Consider the following 9,647-nt stretch of genomic DNA (forward strand, 5'->3'; position numbering starts at 1 on the left):
TTCGGGCAGTGGACTCTGGCACTATACCCTTCTGAAGTCCCTCCACACCCAAACCCTGCCCTCCCCAGGCTGTACCCCTCAAATCTACAGGTATTTCCCAACCCAGAGTTGGCAACCATGTAATTAGCCATGGAACCACTTTCCAGACCGTTGGAACCCAGAAAACATGGCACAGGAGGAGATGCTTTTCTACCTTAGCTGCCACTGCATAACACCCCCCCAAAAAACCAAAAAGTCAGAGGTGGAGGGAACCAGGCCTGTTATGAGGCTGTCCTCCCATTCTACCCACTTGGGGCAGCAAAATGACTTGAAACAGCCCTGCCTTATAGCTAAGCAGAAGGAAAGAAACATGGCTTGCCTCCTTCTTTTTTCCCCTTCCCTCTGCCCCCCCCCCAGCCACAGCTGGGACACTCATCTTGAGCTTCCTTCTAGAGCTTCCTTCTTTCTTCCCACAACAAGCCTTACTCCTAGTGATGTATATTTCTTTTTTATATATAATATATTAATTGAGTTTTTTTAAAGATAACCATGTCCTATACCATGTCATATACACAGAAAAAACATCATCAAAGGTACATATAATAACCTGGCACATACAGATATCTGGGTATAATCTTTTCAGAAACCCTCTCCTGGCGTCCCCATATCACACAACTGAAGACCGCTACCATGAACAATCTAGGGGCTTTGTTGAAGTTTTACTTCTCTAGGGGTGGAGGTATGATCGACCCGGTTGTTAAATTATACATGAGCAAGATAATTCCAGCAATGCTGTATGGGGTAGAGATTTGGGGTTGGGACGAATCGTTACTGTCCCTGCTAGAAACTGTGCAAAATTATTTTATAAGGCGGATTTTGGTCTTACCCAAAGGTTCACCTGTGGCGTTGATGAGGGCTGAACTGGGTATGGTATCCCTGAAAGCCAGGGCAAATGTAAGAATCCTCTTGTATTGGAGGAAATGTTTAGAACGACCTCAGGATATTCTAGGTGTACAAAGTTTTGGATTGCTGTTGAAATCCTCGAAAAGATTAGATGATCACTTGAATTCTATTTTACTGAAATACTCAATCCCCGATGACTTATTGATAAACGAAAACGAAAAGTCTAAATTGAAGGAATGGGTATTTAATAAGGATGGGCTTTTGAACCGACATGTGTTGGTAAGTTGTCGTACAGCCCCCTTGTATAAGATCTTTAAAAGAGATCATTGCAGGACTGTATATCTAGAGAAACTAACTACTCTGGAGCTGAGAAGGGCTTTTACTGCCCTAAGGTTCCACGTCATACCCTCAATGGTTTGTATTGGCCGCTTTCAGGGTGTCCCTGCCGCCTCCAGAATATGCCTCTGTGGTATGGGTGAAGTGGATGATGTCGTGCATTACATTCTGAGATGTTCATGGCATGAACCACTTAGGCAAAGGTTTGTTTATCCTATTGTACCTCTGTATAATGGAATTTCAGAGCAGGATTTGACCGTTTTCTTGCTCTCTGATATTGATGCACATGTTACTAGCAGAATGGCTTTGTTTGCACTGGCGGCGAAAAAGATAAGACTGGGTCTAGGACTTACTGTAAGTTACTGATGTATACTGTCGGTTGTGCTTTGATTTATTTTGTGTTGTTATGGCCAATGGCTAAGACAATAAACTAAACTTGAAACTTGAAGACAATAAACTAAACTTGACTATAATAACCTGAGAGATATTTTCTTTTACAGCAACACAGCCAAACAAGAGAAACAACAACAACAACAAAAAGGACAGTATAAAGTTATGTTATTCTCCTACTCAACCTGTAAACAATTTCATGCTGAGTAGCCACTTCTGTTGACAATCCCTTTATGCCTCAGTTATTACATATTCTAAGCTATACTCTTAATTCATAATTGTCTTTTGAGATATTCCCAGTTATTCCTTTATAGAGGTCACCAAACATATTCATCTTTATCCTCACCAGACAAGGTCATATCCCTCTTATTACAATACCAGTTGCTCCAATAGACCACCAAATCAATGTTCTTAATATAGTTATAGAAAATCTTCTTAGAAATTTTAAAGTTACTTTTTGTTTTACCATTATTTTACTTTTCCGCTATCTGTATCCCATATCCACACCATTTCAATACAATTACCATTTTGTTAAGGGTTACTACACAGATCTTAAATTAAAACTTAACAATTGTTATATTTTAAATACATTCTTACTTTCCTATTTTACACTTATTAATCTCTTTATCTTACTTATCACAGATCCTTATTTCTACCAAAAACTTAACCTTCACCCACAACATATCCTAACACAAAAAAACACAATTACACCATTTAACAGCTATGTTAGTACCAGTAACCACTGTTCCCTCTAAGCTGAGTTAGTGTGAGCTAGCTCACAGTTTTTTAGCCTCCAGCTCACAGATTTTTGTCTTAGCTCAGGAAGGATGGCTCCGGAGCAGACTAATTTATGCAGTAGCCAAATCACTTGCTCACAACTTTAATGCCAGTGGCTCATGAAGTAGCATTTTTGCTCACAAGACTCCACAGCTTAGAGGGAGCATTGCCGGTAATTTCCACATTAAATTTAACATCAATTTATTACCTCAGTAATCAGCACTCCCCCCCTTTATTATTAATTCAATTATAACATAATATTCTAACACTTTCAAGTACATTCAAACAATTTAACATCTGTATTATTACCAACATCTTCTACCTTTACACTGCCCTAGTTATTCAAACTATTTCCCCCCACTATTTTTAACTCAACTATCACCTATAAATACTTTCCGACCATTTAACCTCTATATTGTTACCGGCACCTTCTATTTTTAAATTACCCTATTTATTATTTTCCCATACAACATTTCCCCCCTTTACTACCTATCTACTATGTCTTTCCTCTAGGCTTCAACAGTACGTGGATAGAGAACTACCAGAAGTACAAGCTGGGTTTCGAAGAGGTAGAGGAACGAGAGATCATATTGCCAACATTCGCTGGATTATGGAGAAAGCAAGAGAGTACCAGAAAAATATCTACTTCTGCTTCATTGACTATGCTAAAGCCTTTGACTATGTGGATCACAACAAACTATGGCAGGTCCTTAAAGAGATGGGAGTACCAGACCACCTCACATGTCTCTTGAGAAACCTGTATAAGGGCCAAGAAGCGACAGTTAGAACCGGATACGGAACAACTGATTGGTTCAGCATAGGAAAAGGAGTACGACAAGGATGTATACTGTCACCTTGCTTATTTAATATATATGCAGAGTACATCATGCGAAATGCTGGCCTGGATGAATCACAAGCGGGAATTAAGATTGCTGGGGAAAAGATCAACAACCTCAGATATGCAGATGATACCACTCTAATGGCTGAAAGTGAAGAGGATCTAAAGAACCTCTTGCTCAGAGTAAAAGAGGAGAGCGCAAAAGTGGGCTTGAAGCTCAACATCAAAAAAACTAAGATCATGGCATCCGGCCCCATCACTCCTTGGCAAATAGAAGGGGAAGTCGTGGAAGTAGTGACAGACTTCACGTTCCTGGGATCCCAGATCACCGCAGACTGTGACTGCAGCCATGAAATTAAAAGACGCCTGCTCCTTGGGAGGAAAGCGATGGCGAACCTAAACAGCATGATAAAAAGTAGAGACATCACCCTGCCAACAAAAGTCCGCATGGTCAAAGCAATGGTATTCCCAGTAGTCATGTATGGCTGCGAGAGCTGGACTATAAGGAAGGCCGAGCGCCGAAGAATAGATTCTTTTGAACTATGGTGCTGGAGAAGACTCTTGAGAGTCCCTTGGACTGCAAGAAGAACAAATCAGTCAATCCTCAAAGAAATCAACCCTGACTGTTCCCTGGAAGGCCAGATAATGAAACTGAAGCTCAAATACTTTGGCCACCAAATGAGAAGGGAGCACTCACTGGAGAAGACCCTGATGCTGGGAAAGATTGAAGGTCAAAGAAGACGGGGACGGCAAAGGATGAGATGGTTAGACAGTGTCAATTACCCTATTTATTATTTTCCCATACAACATTTTTCCCCTTTACTAACCCATCTACTATGTCTATCCTCTTTTATTTCATTATCATTTCTTAACATTTCTGTGTTTGTCTTTAATTCCATATTCCTTTACAGTAAATAATCATTTTTGCCAACTAAACCTGTGCCAAAAACCATTTCATTGCAATCTTTCAAACAATTTAATTTCCCTCTTATTCATCTGTAACCTGCTGTTTTGCCACAATGACTCTAAATGTCTTTTTCCCTTATGGGTGTGGTAGCATATTTTTAATCTCTTTTCTTCAATCTTCCAGAAATTTCTTTCCCATATTTTATTGTGTCTTTTGAATTTCCATGTTCGCCTTTTCAAGCTTGTTTTCTTCCAACTTCTTTTCCTTTCAAAAGTCAATCTTTGCACATTTTTTCTTTGTAGTCTCGTCTTTACCTGTAGATGTTTAATTTGCTTCTTTCCCTGTATTTTGACTTGAGGAGGTTGAGTCTCAACACGCCCCTTGAGAGCAGCCCGAGATAACTACAACATTCTGCGCACACAAGTTCTCTGATACACCCACTATAGGTTGATTCTCAGTTTTCACTTGTGTCAAAATCTCCACTGCTCCTGAGCTTACTTGATTCTCAGTTTCTGCTTGTATGCAAGGTGGTTTTTCCAGTACATTTTTAAACGCTTCCTCAACGCCCCTTTGAATCCGATCCCTCAAAACTTTAAGAAATTGTTCAATAGTCAGCTCACCCACCTCTAAGTTTTCATCAGTTTCTTCCTCCTCCGTTACCACATCCGCCATTTTAATGATTTCTTTCCAGTCGAATCTTTTAAATTCAGAAAACGTTCTAATTAACTACTAACCTTCTTTTATCTACAGTCCATTCGAAATCCTTACCCGTGGTAGAAAGCCTTAATTTCCCCGCAAAATACAAACAAGTACACCAACAGTCAGGATAAACAGCCCATACGTGTATGCTCTCCGGCCGCCATTTCCTCCATTCAGGGCGTATTTACCCGGGGAATCTTTACTATCTTTCTTCACCATACACTCAGAAGTATGCATACTGTCATGCCTGCCCCTGCTGATGTCATGCCTGCCTTTGCTGATGCCCCTGAACAGGCTCCTGAGGACCCTGAACAGGCTCCTGAGGACAGTACTGCAGCAGAAAGGCAAAGACTGGATCCTGTAGCTGAAAGCTATCTAAGTGGTGAGGAGGATAGAGCCTCCCAGGGAACACCTGCAAGGGATCAGTCTCTGCTGCAGCCCAGTAATTCATCATCAGACTCGCCTCCACCTGTAACCAGGCTCAGGAATGTAAGAAGACAACAGCTGAGAGAGCGAAGGCAGAATGCACGCATGCGTGCCAGAAGATCTCTTAGCCCTGATTACTGACAGGATCCTGTCCTCACTCCTGGCTAACTAATGAGTTGATTAGCTAGCACTGTATATATGCAAGTCTGTTGCCAGCAGTCATTTGTGCTGGCAATGTCATTTGTTCAGGACCTGAATCCTTGCATCTCTGCTCCAGACCTTGTGGAATTCTTCTCGGCTTGATCCTTGGCTTTTGACCTTCGGCTTTGTTGACCCTGCGTTCATCTCTGACTCCTCTGGTATTGTTGTGATTTATGGACTTGAAACTTTGGTATGTCTGACCCTGCTTTTGGACTGTGATTTAAACCTGCTTGAACCTTGCTACCTGGTTTGCCCGGCTTGACCTCGGACTGTTCCTGGACTTTTGCTTGCTTGTGTCACGCCCCCTGGTCCTGCCGTGACACATACTCACTACTTCTCCAATTCCTAATTCTGTAAATATCAAATTATAAGTCCAAAAAGGTTAAAAATGGATGCTGCAACTAATGTGAAGCTTGGAAGCTCCACTCCATAGAACACTCCTGCTTTGGGGCGGGGGCAGTCACATCCCCCCACATTGCCAGTTGCGGGAGGGGCTGCCACAAAGCCCCCTGCACTAGATCTCTCTCCAGGAGAGCTAGCGAAGCCCCCCCCCCCGGAGTCCAGGGGGCTCTGAAAGGAGCGCAAAAGTATCGGGCGACTCGAACGACCGAGAAAACGCCCGTTGTTGCGCCGTGAACCACCAGAAATCACCTTATATTTCTTAAATATGTTGAAGGACATAGGAAAAGAGGAAGACCCATTGACTCAATAAAGGAAGCCATGGTCTTCCATTTGCAAGAGCAAGGCTGTTAACAATAAGACACTGAAGGTAATCAATTCATTGGGTTGCCAGAAGTTGGAAGCGACTTAATGGCACATAACACACACATTAATGAGCTGGTTTGAACTTTGGTGGGCATTCAGAAGAAGACAATGCCATCAAAACACAGACTTCCAGATTCCATTTATACAAGGACGGTGAGAAAAGAAAACCAGGTTTTATTTTATGGCAAACCTGCAAGGATGAGAAAATTGGTTGCATTTCTGCACTTCAAAAGAAAGAAAAAATATATTGTTTCCAACCACACAGTCCATCCAACAGAACAGTATTTCCGTTTGCAGACGAGGGGGCAATGATTTCTGCCGGTTCTCCCCTCTTACGACAGACCCCCAGTTTGCCCTCTATGCTAGTCCTGAGGGTCAGCTGTCCCCAAAACTTCACAAAAATATTTATGGGCTCAGTGGACTGCAACAGAAGGGGAAGTAGAAAAGTTCTTCTCTGTGAAGTCCACAGATTGATGGATACTCGCCCCACAAACTGGATATATATGCTGGGGAAAGGGTGATGGCAGAAGAGAAGGCTGGAAAGGGGCCCAGAAAGACTCTTGGTCCACCCTGTGTGTGGTTTTTTGTCTTGAAATATAGTCTCTCCCTCAGGACAAGAAGGGTAAACTCCTGAAACTTCAGGCCAGCACTTGAGATATTGCAATCCTAACTACCAATCTCAAAGTACATAATAACAATTTCCCCTTTAGGTACTGAACTGGAATTCCCATTCCAAATCCCCCCCTTCCCCCACCCCCACCCCCACCCCATATGCACACATTGTTTAGAAGAAAACATCTCCATTACAGTCTTTCCTTTATGTCGGTGAAGTACAGAAGGAGGGATCCACGTAAGCTGTAAGCAACACCGCACAATCTTTGCAGTTAGCTCCTGGTAATATCATGGCATGGTGATTAGAAAATGGTAAATTGATGGTCATAAAAATTTACCAGTCAAAGAATTGCATTTATGAAGGGTTAGGTTGAATCTCCCTGGAATAATTGCATTCTCCCTTCTGTTTGTAGTCCTGCTTATTTCTTCGTATTCTCTCTGATCTCTCAGATGTTCAAAGAGAGGTTTTTAAACTCATTTCTAAATAGGTAAAAGGTAAAGGTTCCCTTGCTCGAAAGCCAGTCGAATCCAACTCTAGGGTTGCGGTGCTCATCTCCATTTCAAAGCCGAAGAGCCAGCGCTGTCCGAAGACGTTTCTGTGGTCATGTGGCCGGCATGACTAAACACCAAGGCGCATGGAATGCTGTTACTTCTAAATAAGCTGTTCCTAAATAGACAAACAGGAATAGGAACTGTCAGCCATGACATCATGGTGTTTTCTGTATGGGGACAGGATTGTGTGGTTTCCTTGCTGCTGTTGTGGCTGCCAACACAGCACAATGGTCATAGGGCTTCTGCTTTGCAGGTTTTCTAGCATTCCCTGCCCCGGTTTTCTGACTCAGTGACCACATACCCATACCCCGTGCTACCAAGGCCTTTTCGGTTTTGTTTTTTGTTAATCAGTAATTGAATGCCATATCATCATGATAACAATCTAGATACCAGATTCAATGAATTTCCAGCTATTTTTTAAAAGTACGCCTCTAGCCCTTTTTGTTGCAGAGATATAAGGGTAAAGGTGCAGCCCTTATTCCCCTTAATGATGATTCAAAGTGAAGTGCTAGTAAATCATGACAAAAGCCCCCTGGTGGCAAGGGGGGAGATGGCCACCATAGAGACCGGTGCAGGGGAAATAGCTGTTCTGTGGTCAGGACTGGGAAATCCAAACTTTCCTATCCATATAGCCATCCGAGCTTTCCTGCAAACCTTCCCAAAACTTAGCTGCAAAGCTGGCTTCAGAAAGATCAGAAAAAATCCAGGAGGTGCATGAATATACCATGACGCTGGGGAGGAATCCAGGGCAAATTACTCATGTGAGAAAGGTCATAGAATATCTCCGTAAGCAAAACCTTTTATGGTGATTTCCTGTGGTCAGACACCACCACAAACAGTTTTCTGTCACAATCCCCACCTACCCCACCGCCTTAAGGCCTTTTCTGCAGGTTCAAGGGAACATAATCTGGGTCTGGGTATAAATCCACCCAAGCCCTGATCCATAACTGAGGTAAACTGTTTTCTCATTGGTGGAACAGTGTCCTATCACCTGCTGAAAAAAAAAAGAACCGTGTAAAGGTGACATCGCCCCCATTACTTTCTGTGGAATTGTGGTGCACTATCACAAGATACACATTCACGTTACAAGTTTTTGTCCCATTTGCAGATTTTTCTAGTGGTTTGGGTTACACGTGTATCAAATTTCTGCTTTTTGCTTGGAAATAAACATTTTTATACCACTGGGAGTGAGCAAATCAATCAGTCAAGTCGAAGCATATTTTCTATATATGCTAACTTTTTTTTAGCACCTTATACTGAACTTTCCATTCAACATTTTGGGGGGCAAAAGTTTGCACATGGATTCCTTTCTGGAGATGAGTCATTGTGACTTTAGACCTCCACCACCCCACCAGTTCCTGAATTCCCTTCCCTGCAGGGGTGTTTGATGAGGTGTTTATAGGCCTGCTTGTCCTTTCCTTCCTCCTGACACGATGCTAGCGTGCACAGAGTAAAAAAAAATGTCATAATCGTATCCTGACATACAAACTTTTTGATCTAGTTGCTCTTGGCCATTTGAAGGAGCAGAGCTCTTAAAAAATCAGGAATGTGTAAGGAAAGCATCTCTTCTGGGATATCCAAGCTAGTTTTCTCTTCACCCATGGTGACATTTGCATTTTTTTTAAAACCCTGTAGGATCAAAAGTCCCCAAACACTGTGTCATTCTGGTTGGAAAATAAGCAGTACTGTTCTAGCCACGTGTTAGCTCAGCACATGTCTTAGGAAACTATACTATGACTAGGTGACGAGCAAGATATTTTGGGATCAAACACTGTTCATCTAGACATGACAGTATCTGCAGAATTTCAAGAGTTCTAGAATTTCTGGCTTTAAAGGAAAAATAAGTGCTGCTGCCACATGATAAATGTTGTGCTGTCGATGGCCCAGTTTAACTCAGATTGACTACGGAAATACGATGAAAAAGAAAAGGTCAGCAAACATAAACGATATGGCCCCCTGCCATTGCACATATATTGTCCTGGGTGCATCCTTCTGATAGTACAATCCCACATGACTTTGGTGTGTGTGAAAATGATGCAACCATGTGGGCAAGGCCATATGATCATGAAGGCCTCGACACTTCTGTCAGTTCCTACAAAACTGATCAGGAGAGCATTTTTATAAAGGGGTCAGAACTGAGGATTTGGTGACTTCCGGTATGGCTCCCACGAATGGCGGACGCATCCTTGGGTTGCTCCCGAGGTCGTCTCGCCCGCCCACGGTGGAGGAGGGAATCCGCGCGAGCGGAGACCCGAACGAGCC

This window comes from Gekko japonicus, unplaced genomic scaffold, assembly GCF_001447785.1.
Source record: "Gekko japonicus isolate JY-2015 unplaced genomic scaffold, Gekko_japonicus_V1.1 scaffold82, whole genome shotgun sequence".
NCBI classification, from domain to species: Eukaryota; Metazoa; Chordata; class Lepidosauria; order Squamata; family Gekkonidae; genus Gekko; species Gekko japonicus.